The sequence below is a fragment of the Furipterus horrens genome, unplaced genomic scaffold, assembly GCF_987537825.1.
Source record: "Furipterus horrens unplaced genomic scaffold, mFurHor1.1.pri manual_scaffold_1, whole genome shotgun sequence".
Classification (NCBI taxonomy): Eukaryota; Metazoa; Chordata; class Mammalia; order Chiroptera; family Furipteridae; genus Furipterus; species Furipterus horrens.
The window spans coordinates 185,450,998-185,477,040 of NW_028327171.1; positions in this window are offsets into that span (position 1 = coordinate 185,450,998).

Genomic DNA, 26,043 nt, shown 5'->3' on the forward strand with positions numbered 1-26,043 from the left:
ATCATATTGGGGATTTGGCTCAAAGGCTTGCTAAAGAATAGTATTTAAGAGAATATTTCCAACATCTCTAGAGAACAGAGATGAGAAAGTGCCTAAGCCCAGCAAGATGGTATATGAATTTGTTATAGCAAACTAGGAATAAAATGAGGAACCAGAGACAGAGAACAGCTGCAAGTGATAAGAACGGTAAAGGAAGTAGAGTATCTTGACATAGACAAGAGATTTGACAAGTCTGTGTAACATTATGTGGGTCTCATGACAATATACCTATGTGAATTCATGGTTGATCAATCTACAGAATGTGCCACAGGCACTGTCCCTCAACCTCCCCTGTTTTACCTGGATGAAAGGACATTTTTTGAATTTTCACATTTCACAAAGCTAGGACAAATTACTATGCTGATTGACAGAATCAAGTTAGAGTTTTTGCAAAGAGTAAAAGATTTTAAAAAGTGAAATTAAACAATTATGAATGTAACATTCAATTAATTGCAAAAGTACACAATTCACATGTATTATTTTTAGAGAGAGGCTGGTATATTGTGATGAATGTACAAAAGGTAACCAAGGTTGAAAAATGGTCTATAGACCACCATATTACATGAAGAATTTAGGGATGTTTGGCCCGAAAAAAGGAAATGTGTTGGGAGTGGGGGGTAACAGCTGGTTCTAAATGCTTGATGGTGAATTACCATGTGAAATGAAGATTATGTTTATTTTGGATGATTTATTAAAATAATCAAGATAAAGGGTTAAAAACATTGCAGAGGAAATTATTTCCATGATAATAAAAGTGAAAGAATTTCTAACAATTAGAATTATCCAATAATAAAATAAAATTCCTGGAAAAGTAGTGAATTATTTGCTACTCAAGTACAAATTGGAACATCATCTATGAATAATGCTATAGAAATGGTTCTGGTAATAAATATATGGTTAAATAGGATAATCTCTAATATTCTTTCAGAGTAAAATATTTTACTGAAGAGAGACAAATGTAAAAGATGCAGAGAAGAAGAAAATGGCAAGGTGTATGAGTTAGCAGATTTGGGAAGGCAAAAGAGAGAAACAAGAATCATAACATGTATGCTGTATGCCATACCCCATAGACTAAAATAGAAAGGATTCTAACTGGTGATTTCCCCATCACACACCACATCTGTCCTTATCCATTGTAATCCACCCAGGTTAGCCTTTTGTAGGGCTGAGTCCAATGCAGTCATACCAAGAAATCACGATGGATTCTCTACAATGAGTTCATTTCTCTGCTTTCACTTACCATTTCTTCCAGACTTTCAGAAGCACCAAGAGCACAGTCAGAGAACCAACCACAAACAAGCTTCATAAACAATCAACTCTTCAAAGACAAATCTCTCAATCCAAGAAAAGGAAGAGCAGAATATGACCCCCCAAAACCCCAAAAAACTGTGAGAATATTATTGTGAATTATGATGAATATTATTACACAATTCCCTTTATGATTGTCAGAATAACTGTATATTTCCCAGAAAAAAAAATTGTTTTCTAATATACAAACAACTGGAGGAAACTAGGATTTTTTTATTGATATCTCATTTAGAGAAATGTGGATTAAATGTAAATGATTATAGAAAGAAGTCAAAAGACAATAAAACAAAATGAAAAGCAGCTTGAGACTTTTCAACCATGAAGTATAAGCTTGAATAATCAAGTTTTATTCATTCCTGTGCAGTTCATATTAGCATTTTATTATGCTAAGCTGTAAATTTGATTATACAGGGAAAATAAAATTGGTTTCTTTCAACTTATTTCCTTTTCTGTAAAATAGGAGATTTGAGCAACATGATCTCTACAGCCTATTACGGTTTTAAAAATCAACAATTAGTAGATGATATTTACTATTTACTCTTTGCCATTGCCTCAAAAGTGAATATATTTTTGAGAGGTCTTGCTCACAATTAGACACCCATTAGCAAGCGAGAGTTGAAATGCAGAAGCTATTCCAACTACCATCAGTATGCAGCCTTAAAGAAAAATGATAGAAGCAAACAGTCTCAATTATTAGATGCCTGGTTTCATATCAATAAGTTGTGGGTACAGGATAGCATGTTGATGAACCTAGAAATGCTCTCAGCCACTCACACCACATAATGGTCCTCATGGAATTAACTTCCGGTAGGAATCAAAGAGAAGCTTTTAAGTATGATTTGCAGGTTTTCCTGGCTGCCCTTTTGAGGAACTGGGAGGGTTATTATGGTCCCTCATGGTGACTCAAAAGTTGAAGTGATCATTATTCTTGCTAAGTGTCACACTGCAATAGAAAGTTCTAGAAATACAGGATTAAAATATAAGATTTTAAAATCATATTCTGTTCTTCACAATTAAGTGTCCCTTTTGATGATTTTAGCATACAAAGCAAGCCTATTCATAAACTTTAAACTAGTGGAAGAAATCTTATGGTGGAAATTCTAAAGGTAAAGTATTTGACTGAGCTTTTTGGCTCAAGGCCATTTTTTATTGTTGTGACCTCCCAGAATGAAAGATAAGAGCACAGCCTGTGAAAGCATCTAAAAATACCCCATATGATATAAAATTTTTTAAACAGAAACGAGCATATTTAAAGGTGGTGCAGAGATTCTTAACAGTCTTCAAAGTGCATCTTAACAATAATAATTCAAATGTCCCTGAGCAAACCTGATTAACAATGAGCAAAACATCCCCACCACTACCTTTGCTAAGCTTGAATAATAATATAGTTACATCATTTGATGTAACAGATGAATTGGATATCAAAAAGGACAACTTTGAATTAATTGAAATATTATAAAGAATCTGGAGGCTTTCGGTCAAGGTAGAGGTGTAGGTAAACGCAGCTCACCTCCTCGCACAACCACGTCAAAATTACAACCAAACTATAGGACCATCACTAAGAACCATCAGAAATCAAGTTGAATGGAAGTTCAACAACTACAGAATTAAAGAAACCACATCTACCAGACTGGTAGGAGGGACAGAGGACGCAGAATGGACTGGTCCTACATCCACATGTGGTGGATAAAAATTTGGGAAAGATAACTCAGGAGCAAGGAGCCCCAGCCCCACACGAAGCCCCCAGCCCAGAGTTCCAGTGTCAGGATGATAAGTCCCCACAACTTATAGCTGCAAAAACCAGTGGGGACTGAGTCGGTGGAGGAAATTTCTGGAGTCCCAAGCAGTTCCTCTTAAAGAACCCACACACAGACCAGCTCAGACTCACTCCCTCTGAGCTCCAGCACCAGGGTAGCAGCTTGAAAGGCACCAGTGGCATATGGGGAGGAACTGAAGTGTCTGGCATCAAGGCAAGAGCTGGCAAACAGCTTTCTCCCAGACAGAAAGGCAGGCAGAGGCTCCTTTTCTGAACCTTCCCCAGAGAGCCACGGAGCTAGCAGGTGGGTGTTATATCTGAGACTCCATCATCTGGCTAACACTGTTTGCCTGGAGATCCCCTGAGGCTCCCTTGGGTGGGATGCCCAAATTATGGGCCCGTCGTCGGCAGCCGTCCGTCTCGAGAGACGATGGTGTAGCTTCTTCAGAGTCTATCTGCACCGCCAAGAATGGCTGTGCAGTCCGACTCGGGAGTGACATGGTATCTGTCTCCTCCCGTGTTGAATCGACATCTTGCGATGACGCTGAAGCTACAGAGCCTGGGCAGGGTAATATGGAGGGTCTGCTGTTGCCCATGCAGCAGACCCCCCCTCTCTTCGCAGCTGAAGGGTCCAAGGGAAAGACGGAGTCGATACAGCTTGGGTTCAGGTGCGCCGCAGGAGTTGCCGGTGTTGACTACAACGTCAAACCGCCTTAGGGACTCCGGCTCCGGATTTTCTGTCGGGGTTTACTCCCTTAGCCTTTCCCCTGAAGAGGTATGCCGCAAGGCAGCGGAGGTTTTTTGGAGTCAGAGTTTTCCTTCTCTGATGTACCCTGACTGGAAGATCGAACCAGCGACACTTAGCTCGCAGGCCGACGCTCAATCCACTGAGCTAAACCAGCCAGGGCAATCGGCTGGACCACTGCCTTTGAAATTACATTCTCTTTAAAAATGTTAACAGTGGCTTTTCCATATGAATGGGTGATCTTGGCTCGTGCTTCACAACTCCATAAATCCTCTCAAACAAGCAACAGCCAGCCTCAGCAAGCCTCCAGCCCCTGTACCTCTTGCTAAGTAGCCCCAGGCATAGCACTACAACAGCCAATGCCAGTTCAGAGCTTTGCTTTGGCTGGGAACCTCCAAACCCAGCACAAATAGCAGCCATCTGCAGATTGCTTTATAGCTCATGTAGGGTGGCCCCAGGAAGAACACAGGTGGGGGATGACCTTGGCCTGCACCACCTTGGAAACATCATGGCCAGCACACTTAATGGACAACTATAAACCACATCACAGCATCACTGCTCTGCCGCTGAACATCTGATCTTCCATGGAGGGCAGAGGTTGATGGTCGGTGGTCACAGCCAGTCTTTGCAAATGACTGTCCTGGGTAAATCCCTCCCATTGACCTCATAACAGCAATCAAGGCCCAATTAAAATAGAAGTGTGTACACAGCCCACAAGGAGGGCATACCTTAAGTACCCAACTTGGGCGATAGGGAAGGCTATGCCTTGGACCTTACAGGACACCTACTACATTAAGCCATGCTACCAAAGCAGGAAGTCATAGCTGCTCTACCTAATACATAGAAACAAACACAGGGAGGCTGCCAAAATGAGGAGACAAAGAAACATGCCCCAAACTGAAGAATAAATAAAAACTCTATAAAAAGAACTAAACAAAATGGAGATAAGTAATCTATCAGATCTAGAGTTCAAAATACTGGTTATAAGGATGCTCAAGGAACTTAGTGAAGTCCTCAACAGCATAAAAAATTTAGTCAGAAATGAAGGATACACTAATTTAAATAAAGAAAATTTTATAGAGAAACAACAGTAAAGTGGAGGAAGCCCAGAATCAAATCAATGATTTAGAACATAAGGCAGCAAAAAACAACCAATCAGAACAACAAGAAGAAACAATAATAAAAAAGAAGAAGAAGAGTGTTAGGAGCCTCTAGGACAACTTCACGCATTCCAACATTCACATTAGAGTGGTGCCAGAAGAAGAAAAGAAAGAGCAAGAAATTTGAAACCTATTTGAAAAAGCAATAAAAGAAAACTTCCCTAATTTTGCGAAAGAAATAGACATGCAATTCCAGGAAGCACAGAGAGTCCCAATCAAGATAAACACATAGAGGCCCACTCTAAGACACATCATAATTAAAATGCCATAGGTTAAAGATTAAAAGAGAATCTGAAAAGTAGCAAAAGATATTAGTTACCTACATGATTAGTTACCTACATAATTGTTCCCATAAGACTATCAGCTGATTTTTCAAAAGAAACTTTGCATGCAAGAAGGGATTGGCAAGAAATACTCAAAGTCATGAAAAGTTGGGACCTGTAGCCAAGACTGCTCTACCCAGCAAAGATATCATTTAGAATCAAAGAGCAGATAAAGAGCTTCCCAGACAACAAGAAATTAAATGAGTTCATCATCACCAAACCATTATTATATGAAATGTTAAAGGGACTTATTTAAGAAAAATAAGATGATGAAATTATGAACAATAACATGGCAATAAACACATATCTATCAATAATTGAATCTAAAAAACAAACTAAGCCCCGGCTGTTGTGGGTCAGTGGATTGAGCACCCACCTGTGAATGAAAAGGTCACTGGGTCTATTCCTGTTCAGGGCACGTGCCTGGATTGCAGGCCAGGTTCCCAGCTGGGGTTGTGTGGGGGGTACCCAATTGATGTATCTCTCACACATCAATGTTTTCTCCCTCTTTTTCTCCCTCCCTTCCCCTCTCTCTGTAAAAAATAAAAGGAAAAAAAAATTTTTTTTTAAGCAAACAAGAAGAACAGAGGCGGAATCATGGACACAAAGAATGATTTGATGGTTGCCAGATGGGAAGGGGTTGTGGGGGAATGGGTGAAGAGGTGAGGGGATTAAGAAGTACAAATAGGTACTTACAGAATATCATGGGGCTGTAAGGTACAGCATAGGAAATGGAGTAGCCAAAGAACTTATCCGCATGACCCATGGACATGAACAATGTTGGGAGGATTGCCTGAGGGAGTCGGGGGGCTGGGTGGAAGGGGGCAAAAGGGGAAAAATTGGGAAAACTGTAATAGCATAATCAATAAGTTATAATTTTAAAAAAAGAATCTATTGCAGAGTAGATGACTGACAAATGTTAGTTCCCCTGGCAAAGTATCATCCCTGAACATTTTACTTGGATATTTATATAGGGGACAAGTTATATTCATGAAAACAGTATATATCTGACAGGCAAAAATTCAAGCATAATATCCCTGCATAGCTTAAGTTCTAAGCTTTTCTGGTTCTGTGATAGCTGATTTACTCAGAATTTCTAAATCCTATTCCCCTCTTCCAAAAAACACTAGAAAGTGATTGAAAGTAAAAACCCTCTTGCTGTTAAGATGAACTGTGACAAACACCTAGGGTAGGGAACAGAAATCATGTTTGATGTTTAAATAGTCACAAGACTTGTCCCTTGCCAAACAGTAGTTCTCAGACTTTAGTAAGCACAAGAATTACTCAGGAAGCTTGTTTAAAACACTGAGAGTCCACACTAAACACCATTCCTTTAGTAGAGCCTGGAAATGTACATTTCAGCCATCATCTGAGTATTTGGAAGCACATTTATTCTCAGGCTATACTTGGAGGGAAAAATGTCCTTAAAAATGTGACTATTTCTCAATGAACTCCATCTATTAAAATGGTATCTCAGGGTCAATGAACTTATCTGCATGTATTTCAAATGCCATGGTATGCTAGTTGTTCATTGGACAGATTTTCATAATCCAGTGCCTTGGGCGGGGCCTGATATAATTCTTCTGAAAGTGATTGATGCCACAGCTGATAAAGCTGAACTGTACTCACTAATGTGCTCTGCTCTGGGAGGTTCTTTATGCTGGAGGCTGGAACTGTTGCCCAGACACTGTGTTTGTAATGAAGATAGGCATGGGTCTTTAATGGTTTCCACCCCTTACCCCAAATGCCAAAGAATAGTTAGCAATAAGTATTTTTATACATAGCAAGAACAAGACAGAGTCAGAAATTTCTATGTAACCCAGTGACAATATTCTAATATAATTTCTTTTCTAACATTCTATTTAAATTGATGGATGTCAAATTAAACCTTTGGAATGGTGGCTGATGATGCAGAAGAGTAACAGTTGGCCAGGATGCCATTGCTAATGGTCTGCAATTCGACTGCACTTTTTTAACAACAAACCCATTCCATTCAGGATTATGTGTATACTTTACCCCAATTTGCATACCTAAAAAAATAAATAAACTGGCTCATGACAGCTATTTCTTGTTACTTTTCTCTAAATCTTATTTGTAAATGAGGTTCAGCTACCCAGTAACAAAAAGGTTGTCATTCATTACTTTGCCTAATTTTTACTAATCCAAGTTCTTCTTAGAAGGAGATTCTTCTTTTGGAAAATCATTCATTATGTGTATTTACTATCCATACACTGGTCAGGCTTTTAAAACCATGTCTTCCAGAAAGGAGACAAAAGAAAACCAAAAAGATAAGTCTAATATGCCAAATTTTGCAGAGTAAAAACATCATTATATGCAAACCTGATGCATTTCATAACCTGAGTGACATTTCTTAGACCTACCAGTACACTTCCAAGCTCTGGAAATCAACCGATTCAGACTATCAGAATACCAAAACACCTGAATGGTGTGTCTAAAATTAGACTATTGAAATTCTCCCTGGATGTCAGTTTCCTTTATTATAAATACGTTTTTTCTCATCATCAAAGCTGCTTTAATAAAATGAGTAAATAGTGCCACCAAGCGGTAGCATATATTCCTAATTCAGTTGTTTTCCTTTAAAAAAAAAGAAAAAGGGTATATCAATACATTATCTTTGTTACTTGTGCTCACACCATTAAAAGAGACAGGCTTATTTGCATGATTTCAAACATGTGATTCAAGTATTTAAGGCACATTTCAGTAGAAAATTATATTTTCTGGGTTGGTGAGCAAATCTGCTGATAAATTGTTTAAACAGGAAAATTGTATCTATGGTTATTGCTATTTGTAAAAAAGGAGTATTAATAAGAACCCAATTTCCAAATATTATTGGCTATCTTGTCACTATTGGTCACATATGGAGAGTTTCCAGAAAAAAATTTCTTGTTTTACAAAATGTTATCTATGTCCAGAAATCTGAAGAACATCAGATTAAAGACAAAAGGGCAAAAATCTTCTAAGTAGCATATAGTCTTAATAATGTGACTTGTAACCTTTGTTCTACATTCCTTTTCAAAGGATTATGCAATTTTATGAGAATAAAAATTTTAATATTTCCCGAAATCTATTTTATTCATTCTTCCTCTGTGTACATTTAGTCCCTCATTAAACAAACATATCCTGAAGACTCACTCTTCCAAGAGCAGTCGTCCGTCGGCAGCTGTCCGTCTCGAGAGACGATGGTGTAGCTTCTTAAGAGTCTATCTGCACCGCCGAGAATGGCTGTGCAGTCCGACTCGGGAGTGACACGGTATCTGTCTCCTCCCGTGTTGAATTGACATCTTGCGATGACGCTGGAGTGTCCTCTCCAGTGAAGCTGAAGCTACAGAGCCTGGGCAGGGTGATATGGAGGGTCTGCTGTTGCCCATGCAGCAGACCCCCCCTCTCTTCGCAGCTGAAGGATCCAAGGGAAAGACGGAGTCAATACAGCTTGGCTTCAGGTGCGCCGCAGGAGTTGCCGGTGTTGACTACAACGTCAAACCGCCTTAGGGACTCCGGCTCCGGATTTTCTGTCGGGGTTTACTCCCTTAGCCTTTCCCCTGAAGAGGTATGCTGCAAGGCAGCGGAGGTTTTTTGGAGTCAGAGTTTTCCTTCTCTGATGTGCCCCGACTGGAAGATCGAACCAGCGACACTTAGCTCGCAGGCCGACGCTCAATCCACTGAGCCAAACCAGCCACTTCAAAAAATACCCTGCATACAAAAAAATGTGGGGTCGGGGAACCCATTTGATTAAATATCTTAGAAAAGATCTTGTTTGGATCCTAACTCAAACAAAATCTTTTTTTAAATTGATGTAATCAATGTGAATGACTTGATTTGATATTTGAGAGGTACTATTAATTTAATATGTGAATTTTTAAGAGGGACTGTTAGGGGTTCAACTGTGTGTAAAGAAGAAAATGAATAGCACTGTCTCTGTCCCAATGTCATAGCAAGCTAGGGCTCCTGGTTCTGATTGGCTCTGTTGGAAACTTCACGGTTTCCTCAATTGAGACCATTTTATTTACAAATGGGGCAAAAGTAGGTTTACAGTTTTTCATATGGAAAATACAATAAAATAAATAATAATACACAAAAATAAACTGCATATTTCCAATATACACAACTGTAATCTACTTCTGCTCCATCCTGTATTTGTGAGCATTTTGTAGAACTTTTAAATGATTTTTCATTTGTAATTTCATTTATAGTCAGAATGACTTTGACCATGTATTAATACAATAGCTGTGAGAAATATTATTATTCTTATATGACTCAGAATGAGATTGAGTGATTTACCTATGGTATCATAGGAAAGTTGTGCCAGGGTTAAAATGAAAATCACCTGGCTTTTTAATGGACTTTGTAAGATATCACCATTCTTTATGATGAATACATTAAAATCAGCCTAATATTTCACGGAGGTTGTATCATCATAAAAGGTCCTACAAAGATTATAGTGATGTGGATACTGCTTGAAATATTTCTAGAACTCTTGTTCTGAATTTCCTTTTTGGAAAACACAAGCAAATCAGTCTCATTACACATTCAATGCGACATAGATTTAGTCAGTATCTATCACTTGAATGACACTACACTGGATGGTATAGAGGTATAAGGATAATACAATTGTTAAGAAATTTACAATTTAGCAGGAACAATGAGAAATGTAGTAGTGGTGCCTTTTTTTCTTAGTACTAACATGCTATGTGATCATTGTATAGACATAACACATGCTCCACTTTATCAAATCTAAGATACTATTAAGTACACTTGTTTATATCTCAGTAATAAAGACAAATACTGCACTGACAAGTGAAGTGTAACAAGTTTCTTTCCCATCATTTAAATTTTTTATTTTACATTTAGAGGAAAAACTCTTTCAGTAGTATTTTGACATTGACTTTCTTTAATATCACATTCTATTGCATACATAAAAATGAAAACATAAACAAAATAAATTGGTTAAAGCATTGATAACTATGTCACAACTGCTAGCTGGGGGTTAGTAATTATAAAACCTCAGTGATTATTATATTAACCTCAATTTAAGAGATGTTAAAATGTAAAATGGAGGGAGGGCGTATTTCAGAATCACTAAAGTATTTCCTGCTCATTTTCTAAAATAGTCATTGCATAATGGAGTTAAAACAAATAATGGGGAAAAGATAGTTCAATGATTTAACTCACTTTCTTTTGGTTTTGGGTATTATCAGTAATCACCACAGTGGTTTGAGAATGTGTTATAAAGTCAGGAATTTGAGATCAATTAGTGACTCTACTTTTTACAAGCTACCCATCTTTGGGTAGGTTAGTAAACCTTTCTGTATTTCAAAATACCAATCCATAAAAATAGTAAAAATAACAATTACTGCTTAGCTATTAAGTAATGTATTTAACACATTTCACACATAGCCAACAATACCATTATATTTGAATGTGACTAAGCTCTGCAAATTCTTCTAAATAAAATAATGATAGCATATTGTTAAGTCCAGAAATACAAAAAAAAAAGAAAGAAAGAAAAGAAAAAAACTTGTTTCCCCCCCAAATCTCTTCCAATGATGAAACATGTGGCATCAGTCTTTTAGCTGACTCTATTAAAGGCCTTAGGTCCCAAATGACCAAGGTAAGAAAAGAATTAATGCTTTGGCTTAATGCCATTCTATAGCAGCTACCAATTTGTCACCAAAAAAAAGAAAGAAAGAAAAGAAAATTCAATTTCTGAATTCACCCTTTTTCTTCAAGTATTCAAATATTAAGAAGACTATTCAAAAGGAAATATATTCCTAATATTTTCATACTATCATAATCACAGGATTTCAAAATAAGCTGAACTTAAACTCTATCAAATATACTAACTACCCCAGCATGGTGAAGTACAAGCTGAATAAAGAAAAAAAGCACACAACAAAAGAACGATCTGAAAGCCTGCCTTTTCAGACAATGTGGCCAGCAGAATGATGACCCTTTATAAAAATGAGCACAGCTTGGGAAACACAATTAAAGAAAGGGATTCCAAACTTGCTGGTCACAGTAAGCCTTTGGGTGACTGATGGCTTAGCCGCTGCCTTGGCTTCCCCAGGACCCTTTGTGACAGGTAGAAGCAAGCAAAGCCCATAAATCACACATAGCCTCCAGATTGGGACTTGTTCATAGAACTTAAAGACAAACTTGTATCTCTTGACCCTCCCTGAGGCTGATGACTCCAAGTATCCTCATTTCTAGGTCACTTTCTGAATAACAAAAAAACTTTAATTTGAGAATATTCCCCTACTTCAGATGCCTGGCCATTATCATTAGCCCTTATTATATATTATTCATTTTTTTTACTAAACATATTTAATTGCAAAGAGCCAATAATGCTTAATAATGGAATAAAAACCTTAGTATTTTTGAAAATAGATCTCTCAGTTGGGACCACTTTCTAGTTACTGCCATTTTAAAAGGGAGGGCCGAGGAAAAACATGCTCCAGTGGGCAAGAGTGAGTGAGATGGACAAATAAACAAATATTTGGAAAGGTGTACAGTATTTATTTCCATTTCACCAGAGGGAGTAGATTTGTCTGTTTCATTATTCATAAGTCATGATTTTAGTTTAGTTTTCTTGCTTCTTAAATATCAAGAACATTCTAAACCCTCAGGCAATAGGTTTTGGTAAATAATGGCTGTATTTCATCCAATGCATTATGGAAAAAGAAAATGTTTTAATCATAAAACATATGAATAACAGTGTTCAGTTTCCTTTTTTGGTGGGGCATTATGACTACAATTCCTTTGACATCTGGAACTAGTCAGCCTTTGTGTATCTGAATGCCCATGTGATAAATTAATATAACATGAACCCAATAAATTCAATTTTAAAAAATCAACATGAATTTTATATTAATAAAACTGTTTTACTTATGTCTATATTCTCAAAAATGAAACTCACTTAATCGTGAGTCTAGTGTGAGCCTACATTTTGTAATAAGGTCAAGTGTGATAATAAAGCAATTTTTAAGTTATTAGGGCTCACAACACTAAAATCATAATTCTTTAAAATATAAAATACAAAATCAGGTACATAAACAAATCATTATTCCTTAGTCTCTTCCTCAAACAGTATATTTTAAAGGCCCCCTTAAAGTTAGCCATAATGAGGAATGCTATATGGAAAAGTTAAACAGATTAAGACTTCTCATAGTTTTAAAAAGTAACCTTTCATACAAAATTATGTGAAAAACTAAAAATTGCTTTATGAAGACTACCCCATTAATTATGTCATTCTGATCTGGTCTAATTACAAAAGAAAATTTTGTATGTAATATACTACTTTCTAGCTCTGAAGTGGATTTTGCCATTGTGGCTGACATTCAAAATAGAAAGGAAATATTTCCCATGTAACATCACTCATACGTCCTACCATAATAGGCACAAGGTTTTGAAGCCTCTAAGGTGATGAAAAAGGAAAGAGAGTGGAGAGAAAGACAGTTACCTGTGAAATATCCAGAGGTCAATGAAGTTTAGTAAAGTCTTTTAGTTACATCTATGGCTGTTCCCAGAGCATTTTCTCCCTCTTTGTTGTGTACTTAAAGATGGATATGATCTAACTAGCTCTCATAGGAAAAAATCTTAACCAAAAATAACTTTCTCATGGGCTCTGACAGGGACCTGAAATTCACAGAAAGCTAACTCCTTTAGGTGAAAATATAAATATAAACTACTTTATTATATCAGCCTTTAGCATTCGGTTTAAATTTGTTTATTAGATTTACTGATAACTTGATAAGGCTATAAAATATTAAAAGAGAAGTGAAGAAAACTTTGAAAACGAAAGGAAGTCTGGAAAAATACAAAAAACTTTTAGAAATTCTGTTGAAGAAAAACACCAGTGTCTGTGGAAGGGTGGGAGCTGGGGCATGGCTTTTGAGAAGACTAAAGACTGTACTGAGTACCTAGAAAAAGCACTAAGAGACTCAAAGGGCTGGGCAAAATCAAAACTGAATGGAAAGGCACCAAATATCAATTATATCTACTTCCCAAAGTTCCCAAAGGTTGGTCTCCCATTAATAAATTAGATGCCAATAAATTTTGATGATTCACAAGTAACTCTTGAAAATAAAAACAACTGTAAATTAGGGCTATGGATAGATACTATGTTTTAGAGTATTAGCTAAGGGAATATAATTAGAGTCTCTACGTTTGTACACTTAAAATTTGTTTGTTGTTTGTTTTAGTATTAAAAGGTGATTAAAGGTTCAGGAAGCATGTGCTGGTTGGTGTGGCTCATTGGACTGAGCATCAGCCTGTGAACCAAAAGGTCGCTGGTTTGATTCCCCACCAGGGCACATGATTGGGTTGCGGGGCCAGGTTGTCCAAAAGGCAACCAACCAATGTTTCTCTTCCTCTCCTCCTTTCCTCTCTATCTGCAAATAAGTTAACAAATAAATAATAAGAATAAGACTCCAAATCACAAAATAGTAGACCTCTGATTGGTTCAAAGAGACAAGACAACCACACAAACATCAGTCACCTCGTGAAGACTAGAAAGGAATTGTTCGTGACCATTTCCTCAGTTACCGTTCTCAACCCTCCTTTCCTTGTGTGTTTCCAAACCAATATAAATACTAAATAAACTCTTTACACTCAACATTTGGGAAGAAGTTGAGATGTGGACAAGAGGGAGAAAAGGGGCGATGAGTTCTTGGTGATATACATGGAGAAACAAGGGCAAAAACTCCTGTGCAAGGCAACAGTTTTTTATTGCTTTCTAATGGCTTGACATTCATCTTCTTTGATCTGTGCAAAAGCCAGGTGGAGAAGAAATCCTACCTACATTAATTCTATCACCTTCTTTAATCCCTAATTGCCATTTAACCATAGGAAGCCATAAGTGGCAACAAATAAGGGAGCAGAGAAAGGAAATACTTCTTTTTACTGTTTTGCATTTTATTTAATGTGTATTAAAATACACAACTATGCCAGAAATGGGAGGGGAGGAGCTACAGTTATGTGTAATACTAGACTGGGCAGAATAATTTTAATTTGCTTATTCAAATACTAGTTCTTAGGACCAAAATTGAGCTCTTTTCTAGAATGAAGCACTCTCCCCAGTTTCAGAGAGGTAGTACTGTGTTCAGGGAAGGAGCTGGGGCTTCTTAAGTTGCACACAACTGTACACAGGCTTTTAGCATGAGGCTGGTTTTCAGAAGAGAATTCTGTGGTAAAATGGATTTACCCGAGATTCTTAAATTCTTCCCCTACTAAGGAGATTTTTTAGTATAGAGCTGCAAGTCTTCATCTGACTTATAAAAGTAGTATATCAATTTCAATTTACTTATTCCTCAGTAAATTTAAAGGACTTGACCACCCATCACCCACATTCTGAAATTTTAAGGAATGAAGTAAAAATAAGAACTAAAAGCCCAAAGTGGAGCTCATAAAATGACCTTCCACACATTTCTTACTTCTTCAGTCTGCAAAATAAATTATGTGTTGAGGGAAAGCAGTGTAATTGTTACTGTCAAATACTGGGATTATCCTGCTAGGAAATCATTATGGCATGTGGATACATTGTAAAATAGATCTTTTATTGAAAAACATCATGTGACTTCTTCATTAGATACTTTTTCCTAAAGGACATTTTTCTCTTTTTCTGTGAATAACTAACTTATAAATGAAAAAAACAGCAATCTGCACTGGTCATTTTTATTTTCTATGGATCCTGGAAATAAAATGAGAGCTCAATAAACATTTAAATTTGTGGAAAGTTATGATGTTCTCCCAATTTTTTATTTTTTTAAAAGCCTTGTTAAAACTCCTAATCTGCCCCACTTTTTTTTTTTTTCTGAAAGTCAAAAGCAAATTCTGAAAGGATGTTCAGTAGTTCCTCATGTACCTGTTCCTTTAAAGGAGACCTTGTAAATAATAATAATAATAATTCACTGTAGTTATCTAAATCTTGAGTGCCCAGGGATCTCATGCTTATTTCTCTCCTCTCCTTAGCTCAACTACTCTTACCACTGCCTCCACGCTCATTTTTCTCTTACAAAGGTTTTGGAAAAAACTTTTAAATTTTTTTCCAGATTCTTTCTGATAAAACACTTCCAGAAAAAATCTTGAACCTTCACCTTGTTTTCAACTATATTTGATCTGGTGTTTATGAATTTGTTTCCTTTCACTCAGGAATAATCCCATCCTGTCCCTCCTTGGGTAGCTCAAGGTTAGCTCTTCTACTGTATTGTTAATCTCTATAAAATTGTCTCACAGATATTTACTGTTACATAGAGTAAAAACAGAAGTTGGTACACAATTCCTTCTTTATATCTTTTATTCCACTCCTGGGTTATCCACTAGTTTCTTTTATGCTCTACAGATTGTCCCCTGAAGATGAGCTAAGAATGTGCTCACTCGTGTGTTAATCCCTCACATATATGAAACATTAAGCTATCTCACTTATTTCAAATTGCAGAAAAATTTTAAATACTGTTTTTCAGACACTCTGAGTAGAAAATACATTTTATAATAGTTTGCCTCTCGTTTGTATCTACTTTGAACTAACCAATAATAAGAAAGATCAAAATTCCTCAACAAATTCTTAAGAAATTTAAACCATCAACAGTTTTTGGTGAGATACCCTATACCAAAAGTTATTGATGTGTGGTGTGAAAACTTCCCAAAGGAAAAAGTCAAGATTGTCTTTAGCAAACAATTCTCTTAAGTGAAAACAAGGATCCTTATTTTGGGGATATTTTACCTATGAAAAAACGAGAGAAAACTAATGGGACATTTTTAAGGCAATGGAATTAACCAAGTTACTTAATTACTTCCTTTCACAAAATTCAATGCTGAGAAAATGCTATCCCTTAAAAATTCCACATATGCCCTTCTTCAATAGTGATGATAGAAGAGGACTGCAGTTTTGGGACTTAAATTTGTCTACTCTCCCTTTACTTTAAGCATATCAAAATGGAATTACTTTCAGTGTATTGTTGAAAAATATTAAAGAGATCAATTTTTGACACTCTCCAGAGTTAGACTGACTCAATAAAAATCTTTCTAGTCTTAATGTTCTACACTATAGTTTCATTATGGCATCATTCCTTATTAAGTGGAATTAGGAATAAGATACACCCTATATCTCTTCCATTGTCAAATAACAAAGGAAAATGAGAAGACAATTATTCCACAAGGTCATTCTATATCACTATTCTAGGGAGTAGATTTCTAAAAATAATAAAATAAATAAAATAAAATAAACCTTAGTGCAAAGTCAATTTTTAAAAATCTTTTACTCTTTGGAAGATGCTATTCATTTTCATCTTTAAATTTTTAAAAAGGATAAGTGGAGGAAAAAATCCTTCTAAACAACAGTAGAGACATTATGCAGGAGATTTTGTTTGGGTTTTGTTTTGTTTTTTCCTTTAGTCTCATTGAACAGAACACTTGCCCTTTTTTGTGATAATAGTAACTTATATCTGCTATGAAGAAAACATCACCATACCCATTATTAATCCATGCAACAGGTGTATGTGCATGTGTGTGTGAGTTATAAAATGATTTTAATTTCCTATAGTAGGTTTGAATTGAGGTTCCTGGTAGATTCATGGCTAGGGAAAAGAGAAGAAATTATTAAAAGCAGGGACTTTTCAAGAATTTTATAACATCACAGCTGTTTAAAGACAATAATAAAAATACCTTAAAAATAGAAGTATAGTATGAAGCCTGTGAGTCTACCTTGGTCTAACTAAAAATATTTTTACAGGCTCCAAGCCCAATCAATAAATGGCATGTGCCCCATTCCCAATCTCAACCTAATGAGGTTAAAACCTAGCTATAACCTCATATCCATTAGGATGGCTATTATCAAAAATACAGAAAATAACAAGTGTTAGCAAAGATGTGAACAATTTGTACTTTGTTGATAAGAATATAAAAATGGTTCAGCTTCTGTGGAAAACAGTATGGTAGACGGCAGAAAATTAAAAACAGAATTATCATATGATCAGCAATCCAATTTCTGGATCTTCACCCAAAAGAAACCAAAGCATTCTCGAAGAGATATTTGTACACTTGTATTTTTAGCAGCATTATTCACAATAGCTAAAAAGTAGACACAACCTATTGATGGATGAAAGGATAAAGGAAATGTAATATGTGTGTATCAACTCTGGAAGGGAAAGAAGCTCTATTCCCATGGGGTCACATGCCATAAATATGTATATTTATTTTTTATTTAATCTTTATTGTATTTTTTCCATTATCATTTAAGACTGTCAGCAGCTACCTTTCCAAATACACAGAAAAGGCCTGCTTCAGAAATGATGCCAATGCACAGACCAAATTAAAGAGAAGAAATCAGAAAGAAGCAATGTCTAGACCCATGATGTCCTGTGAATTGATCCTTGCCAGTTTTACAAGCAAAGAAATTACATTTTTATTAAACCTTGTCTAATAGGTGTCTCTCATTCTAAAATGAAAACATCTTGACTAATCCACTGTTAATGGCTGACAAAATCCACTGCACAGCTATTTGTCTTTCCACCGCATTTGAAAACCAAAATATACAACCGGTTTCCTGATGATACTATTTCTACTGCCAGCCTCCATAAGCCACAAAGAAACATGAGCTATCCCTTGCTAGAATAGACTAATCTCAATGTTATTCTCTAGAAGCCTTTGTTTTTATGTATTTGGTTGGTTTTTCCAAGCACTCTGTAATTTAAATAAGCTTCTTATATGGTAATAAGAAAACAAGACTCTAAGTCAGTTCTTCACTATAAAATAATTATAGTTCTATAAATTTAGCTACCTAGAACATAAAGTGCATATTTTTCCTTCAGTTTTCATTCAATTTAGGAATGTCTTCATAAAAATAAAACAATCTCTGGCTGATCATAAATAATTTGCTGGCATTCAGATAAATTATACTTAAAAGAATGATGTACAAATAGTGTTTCAGTTAGGTTCCCAACAGGAAACAGATGGAACATTCAAGATAATTCAGGGAGATTTTAATTACAAAGTGACTATTCATAAAGCTGTTGGCAGGGTGAAGAGAACCACAAAAGATGGTTCTGTAACCCAGGTTTATTAACATCAAAATGACAGGAGAGAGAGGTTACTGTAAAAGGGCAGAGATTCATGTAGAAAGACTCCCTTGAATAAAGCAAGTTAACTTCAGAGTAAAGAAAACAGGCCAAGTCACCCTTACATGGAGGGAGCTTTCCAAGTAAATTCCTTGACTTCATTCACATACTGCTGCTTGTCAGCCAAGACCCCCTATTGGTCAAGTCCAACCAGAAGCCAGAGGGCAAGAAAGTCTGTTTCCGTAACACACATAAGCTGAACTCCTGGGGCAGTGAACAGGATGGAGAAAGGGATAAAAGGATAAAACCATTAACATAAGTACAACCTGAAGCCTTCCATATTAATCCTCATCTTACCATCAAACATATTTATCATCTCATCCTAATACTTCTTTCTTGGTTTGAAATATTTGTCCATAAACTATGATGTTAGAAAACACACAGGCTTTTGTATTAAAAAGGGACCGCTAAATACAGTGGGTTTTAAAATTTTGAATATTTATCTCTTCACATACCTTCCAAGGTGAATGACTAACTTGGTAGCATGGTCTCATGCCATTCAGTTATCAAGAGGCCATATACCTTTTACCCTATTGCTCTACCATGCCCTGGGGCATAGTCCTCATCCCCTAGTCAAGCTGGGTCTTGAGCATGTCTGTATTCTCACTCACAGGACATGAAAAGGGGATAAGCCCAGAGCAAGTAAGTGAGTGAGCATAAAGTTACACATAACACTTCCCCTCACATTCCCTGGAAATAAATTTTGTAGAATGGCATTTGCAGCAAAAAAGTTTGGATAATGTAGTCCCTAGCTATGTGATTGTATGCCCAAGAACAGAAATATAGTATTATAAGGAGGACATCTAGCAGAATGCCAGCAGATATTAAAATCTTCACAGCTTTTCCTAGTTTTTTAAGAATTTATATAATAATGGGTCTTGTAACTGACAGATTCATTCTCAGAACTCTTAAAGAAGCCTCATTTTTTTGGCTAAAACATACCTTTGTTGGTATATTTAAACATGATCTAATAAGATAATTTTTCAATGACACCGGGTGATTTCTCAGTGTAAGTCCCTCATCCAAATTATTCATTTTTCAAACACATGAAGTAGGAACCCTACAATTTTATCCCTACAATCTTCAAATATTACACATACTCAGAATATCTTATTCTGAAGCTAATGTCACATCCTCTCAATTGGCTACTGGTACTAAAAAAAAGAAAGAAAAAGAAATTATAGTGGGAATATGTGGATCTACCCAAAATATTGAATAAAGCCCAATAATATTTAGTAAAATAAAACATAGGCTACATATAATCATACTAGGACCTGGGAAATGAAAGACTCAATAAAGAGGCAAAAGATTATCAGAAAAGGAAATAAAAGTAAATAATTCACATAGTGACACAAACTGTAGCCACATATCAGTTGTAATTTCTACCTTCAAATTCACCAATGCTGCCTGGAATTGTGAAACTCTTATTTAAAGATTTTTTTTTCCATTTGTATAGTACCTAAAAGATTTCTCAAACTTTCATTTCTAATCTTTAGGAATATGATTAGTTTATTCTACATGTCCTGACTGACAGTTTCCTGAATCATTATTTTTATTTAAAACAAAGCTAAGAAGAAGGGGATATATCATTCCATAACTATGTAACCTGTTCTAAATCTGGGTGTTTTGCATTCCTTTATAGAATTACCACCTAACCTGAAGAGTAAGTCTTACTGTCTAAATTACTATAAAAATACCAGTGTCTGACATGGTCTTTTTACCATAAGGTTAGTATTCTTTCAAAATGTGTTAATTAAAGCATTAAAACACTGTTGCTGAGGTTATCAGTATTTAACCTACTAGCATAAAGTCACTTCTTTTACCACCAATCTTTAACATTTCTGTCAAGATTCAAAGTTCACCTTCTCAATATTTTACATTTATTTTTGAGAGAACAGTTTTCATGCAAGTGACATATATAAGTTTTACAGAATTTCAATACTGTGATATTTATGTAGAAGTCTAAAGTCACTCTGAGGTCACTTTGAATTTTATTTTTTTTTCCTTATCTATTGTTACATATTTGTACTTCAGTTATTATCTGACTCTATCATACTTTTCAGATAACCATATTATATAATCAGTCATGAGTTGTTTTTATTTCTATTTTTATTATCTTTCATTGGACTAGGTAAGTAAGTCTAATTAGTGAATGGGTCTATAAAGGTTTTTCTTCCACTCATGGGCAAAGAAGATGGGCACTTAGGTCACTGCTATCAACATTGTCTAACCCAAATACTTTCTTTTGAAAAATTATTAATTTCAAATTCAAACTCAGTTTAGAAATATAAGACATACTGAATAACAACTTCATCTATGGGAGACTCAGAAATACATTTTAGTAAACCATGTTCAATCTTTTCAAAATTCAAAGATCAACCCTGCTACTCTCTAGAAGTGGCTGAACATTTATCTTTAAAGTTATTTTTAAATGTACTCTCCCAGTAAACTAAGAATTTAAATGATCCTACATTAAAAATATTAGGAAAGCATGAAGACATTGTAGTTCTTTTCTTTTCCTAAAAAAAAAAGAAAAAAGAAAAAAACCCTTAATCTTAAATTCCTAGGGATAAGAATCTTTGAGAGGTCATTTAACCTACATACGTATATCCCACTCTGCCACCTTCAGAGACAACTATGTCAAACCAGATGGAAACCCCAGTCTCATAAGAAACAAATTCCATAGTTCACTACTCATTGTCAAGAAATTCTCCTTTATGTTTAAACTTCAAAGATCAGGCTACAGATCAAGCCTGTTTCCTCTAGTGCTATTCCTGGTGGAGGTGAAAAACAGATGGATGTAATCTGTCATGTAGTTGAAAACAATATAATTAGGTCACTTCTCTTTCTCTAGCTTAAAAAAAAGAAATTATTTTGGTGTTTTACATGTACTTTATTTTCTAATTATATCTGAAGTTTATAATACAAACTATCTCAGTAGTATTATAAGTAGGGCCTTCTGTGCAAAATGAAGTGGTAGGCACAGTTGGCTTTTGAGTGTCTTATCTTCCAGCTCTCAGTGACCTCATGTTGTCTCCCTCTCTGGGCCTCTCTATAATACCTTGAGATCATTACAGAAGAATATGTGATAGTGCATATAATGAAAAGGATGAGGGCTTATTCAGACCCAACTGAGCCCAGAGCTTTTTTCATTTTGACCTGGGAGCTTAAACCATCTGCAGTGAAGCTACAAGCAAGCAGCCATAGAGATATCAAATGAACAAGGAGGTACGTCCCTGTTAAGGAATCTAAGCAACAAAAATACGAATGAGCAATAACAGAAACTGAAAGCAGGCTTTCAACATCTGGGACTTCTGCCTCAGGCAAGGTGTTCTTCATTTCATAAAAATTGGAAGGCTAGACTGGTCATTGGAAGACAAACTTGAATTGGGAAAAGACTGGTGAGTCAAGCCTTAGATCAATTTCTTGAGACTTGGAGAAAACAGGGAAAGTACCTGACCCTACATTTTGGGAGAGAGTAGCAGGAAGCCTGGCAGGTGAGAGAAGTGATGAGATCAAAGGTCAGTAGCAGAGAGGTCACATTGACTTGGTCCACAAACATTCACTGCCTTGATGCGTTGAGTTAATCAAATTGCCCCGCAGGACCTAAGGCACATTTATGCAAAAACTTTACAGATATATAAGACTTAAAGTTTTTTATTCAATTATTCATAAGTTTTTAAGAATCTACTATAAGCATCTACTATGCGCTCTAGGTGCTAGAAAATAGGAATGAGCAAAACAGAAAAAATAAAAAAACATATATATCTGTCCAGAGGAAGTATCCATCCCTGTAATATGAAAAATAGAGACATTTATTGAAGAAGATACAAGATACAAGAAACATTGTACATAGGACAATGACACCTCAGTTCCCTTCAACGTAGGCACCTTGGGACCTCACGCAGTTCTCCCAATTGCCATCAGCTACCCCCTCGTATTTTTCTGAATTTCATCAACAGTCTTAAATCTCTTCCCTTTCAAAGGTGATTTTAGTTTTGGGAAAAGCCAGAAGTTGCAGGGCACCAGATATGGGCTATAGGGGGTCTGAGTCACCTGGGTGATTTGATGTTTCACCAAAAAACTCTGCACTGGATGTGATGCATGAGTGGGTGCATTGTTGTGATGAAGCTGCCAATCTCCAGTTGCCCATAGCTGTGGTCTTCTGAATCATCCTAATAATTTTCTTGGAGGATTATTCAAGGTGAAAGCAAAATTTGATACAGATTCATTGCTCTACTCAGTCATTTTTAATGCAACAGCCACACAGTTTACACGCTCACTCAATGGTGTCTACAGCCCCCACTGACTAGTACAGTGAAGTCACCATTGTTCACACATGCACATACCAGTCCACTCTCCTTGGCTGCCAGCTTACATCTATGTCGTGCAAATCATTCTCATTATATAAACAATGGGTGGACTTTTTCCAGACAGACTTTGTATATATATTCCTGTTCAATGGAGCTTACATTCTAGAGGGATAAAAAGTAAATAAAATAATAAGTAAAATATATAATATGGTAAAAAAAATAATAATAATAAGATTGACATTTTAATAGTACACAAGTCCTATTTTATTTAAGTCACTAACAAAGTTTCTTTGAATTTATCATGGCAGTGAATTGAATAAGGAGGCACTTAGCTAGAAGAAGCAGTGTTTCCAAAGCTTCTAAAATTATAGCACACAGTGGACTATTGCTCAGCCCCCTTTCCCTGTTGTCATCTGACTGACTACCTAGTTAGGTAGCATGATGACTAGAATAGATCACAATAATATATTATAAAATAAAAACAGGGTTTGGAAACTATTAAACCTTGTACAAATATTTTATTGCTTGGCCATTATTCATTTATATGGAGCATTATTAACTAAAATATCTCTGGTTGCATGCTATAGAATTATATCTTTGCCCTTTTCGTGTTCAATGTTTTTATCAACAACCTGATGAAGGCATGTCAAAGATGGTTATCAAATTGCAAATAACACTAAGTTGAAAGGCGGAGCTAATGACAGAATTAAGATTCAAAATGATCTTGACAAGGCAGAACGCTGAAATGAAACCCATAAAATAAAATTAACAGACATGCTACAAGGAAAAAGAGAAACTAATTAAGAAACAAACACCCTGCATGTGTACAAGATGGTAGAGATCAGGCTTGATAACATTTCACTAAGAGAGAGAAAAAACCTAGAAGACTTGGTTGATATCTATTTGTATATTAGTCAACATTTTAATACGTTACCAAAAAAAGCCTTAAGCTATATAATAGAGTAATATCTTAATCAGGATAGGCAATATCCGGAGAAGAGTATTCATACCTGGGTGTCATATTTAAAAGCAATATTTTTTTTCTTCCAGCCAAGATGAAGGCTTAGACTGACATGCTCTGTCTCCCTCCACAACTAAGTAGGAATACAACTACCTCAAAACCAAAGATGACCAGAAATTCCAGAAAATAAAATTACATGGAAGCCCAGCGTATGAAGTTATAAACCAGTGGTGCTCATCTGGACGTGTAGGAGGGGCAACCAGAGCAGAAAAGTCGGGCCGTGCTGTCTGTGCTAGCAGCAGGGATAGCGGCGGGACTGCGAGAGAAACGCCAGGGGAACAATCCCGGCTGCAGTCAAGACCGTCAGCTCGTGATTCCAACGCTGGGGAAGGCAGACCCCCATTGCCTCCGACTGTGAGGCCCAGAGGGCATGGGGATGGAGGAAGAGACTTCTGGTCTCTCAGCAGAGAGTAACGGCAGGAATCCATCTTGGACTCCCGCCCCACACAAAGCACCACAGAGTGGTGAAAAAGGTCGCCGGGTAGTGATGACTGCACAGTGCTTCGCCCCCTAAAACCCTCCCAGGAAGCAAATATAAACAGAAAACTGTCAGGATGAAGCAGACCATGATTGAAATCCCGGTGACGCAGCTCACCAGGCAGCAGATGAGGGACCTAACCAATGAGCAAATAGGAAATCTTTCTGAGGGTCAGTTCAGAGCTATAGTCATAAGGTGGCTTACAGGATTAACAAAAGATTTGGAAAAAAGATGGGGAAGGAATGAAAGCTAGTCATACTGAAACGAACGAAAACACAGATGAGACAAGTGGTGAGGAAATGAAAACCAGAGATCAAATCAACAAATTGGAACATAGGGAAGAAACAAACAGTCAACCAGTACAGAAAGAAGAAACAAAAAGTGAGGAATACAAGGAGAGGCTCAGAAACCTCTGGGACAGCAATAAGCGAATAAACATTCAAATTATAGGATTGCCAGAGGGCGAAGAAGAAGAACTAGAAATAGAAAAATTATGTGAAAACATAATGAAGCAGAACTTCCTGAACTTGGGGAAGGATATAGACTTACAGGTCCAGGAAGCACAGAGCGTTCCACAAAAACTGGACCCAGGGAGAACCACTCCAAGGCACATTATAATCAAATTGTCAAAAATTAAAGATAAAGAGAGAATCTTAAAAGCAGCAAGAGAGAAGAAAAGAATTATGTACAAAGGGGTCCCAATTAGACTGTCAGCTGATTTCTCAAAGGAGACTTTACAGGCAAGAAGGGACTGGCAAGAAATATTCAAAGTAATAAAAATCAAAAACCTACAGCCACAAATACTCTATCCAACGAAATTGTCATTCAGAATAGAAGGGCAGAGAAAGTGTTTCCAGGACAAAGTAAAACTGAAGGAGTTCATCAGATCCAAACCACTGTTTTATGAAATGTTAAAGTGATTTATTTATGAGAAAAAGGATCAAAACTATGAACATTAAAATGAAAACTGTATCACAACAACCAACAACAGAAGCTAGGTAATCGAAACAAAGGCAAACTAAGTAGGCAACGAGCGTGGAAAAAGAATTATAGGTATGGGGAACATACTGGGGGGAGGTCAGCAGGGAGGAGGAAGGGGGAAAGGGAGGGAGATGGTATAGGAATTAAGAAGCATAGTAGAAGGGAATGGAGTAGACAGGAAGAGGTTGAGAAGAACTATATGCACGACCAATGGGGATGGACTAAGGGAAGGGGACAACTGAAGGGAGGGGGTCACTGGGTGGAGGGGAGCAGAGGGAAAATAAATTGGGACAACGGTAACAGCATAATCAATATAACATATTAAAAAATAAAAACTAAAAAAGCAATATTTTTTCACTTAAATATTCATTAAAGAGCAACAAATGGGAAATGCACTCCTTATATATAAGGAATAGCAAATAGATGAGGATTTGCTTGCTGTAGGAAAAAGAGAGCTTAGAGAAAACTAATACATATTTTCAAATATTTTAAAGAGCTATTACTGATAAGAATACTTCATCATTTTTAAACGTATTGACTGTATGACCTCTGAAAAATCTTTAGCCCTCTCTGTGTCAATTTATTAACCTCTGAAACAGAGTTAAGAATATCAATTCTGTAGGGTTATTATAAGGATTAGCAATAATGCATGTACTGTATATAGCATATTACTTGAAACACTGTCTGCATTCCATAAAGGACAGGGATTTTTATTCTCTATTGTTCTACTAGGTAGACTAAAGTAATTGGATGAAAGTCAGCAGGGCCATGCCATAAAAGACTCCTGAA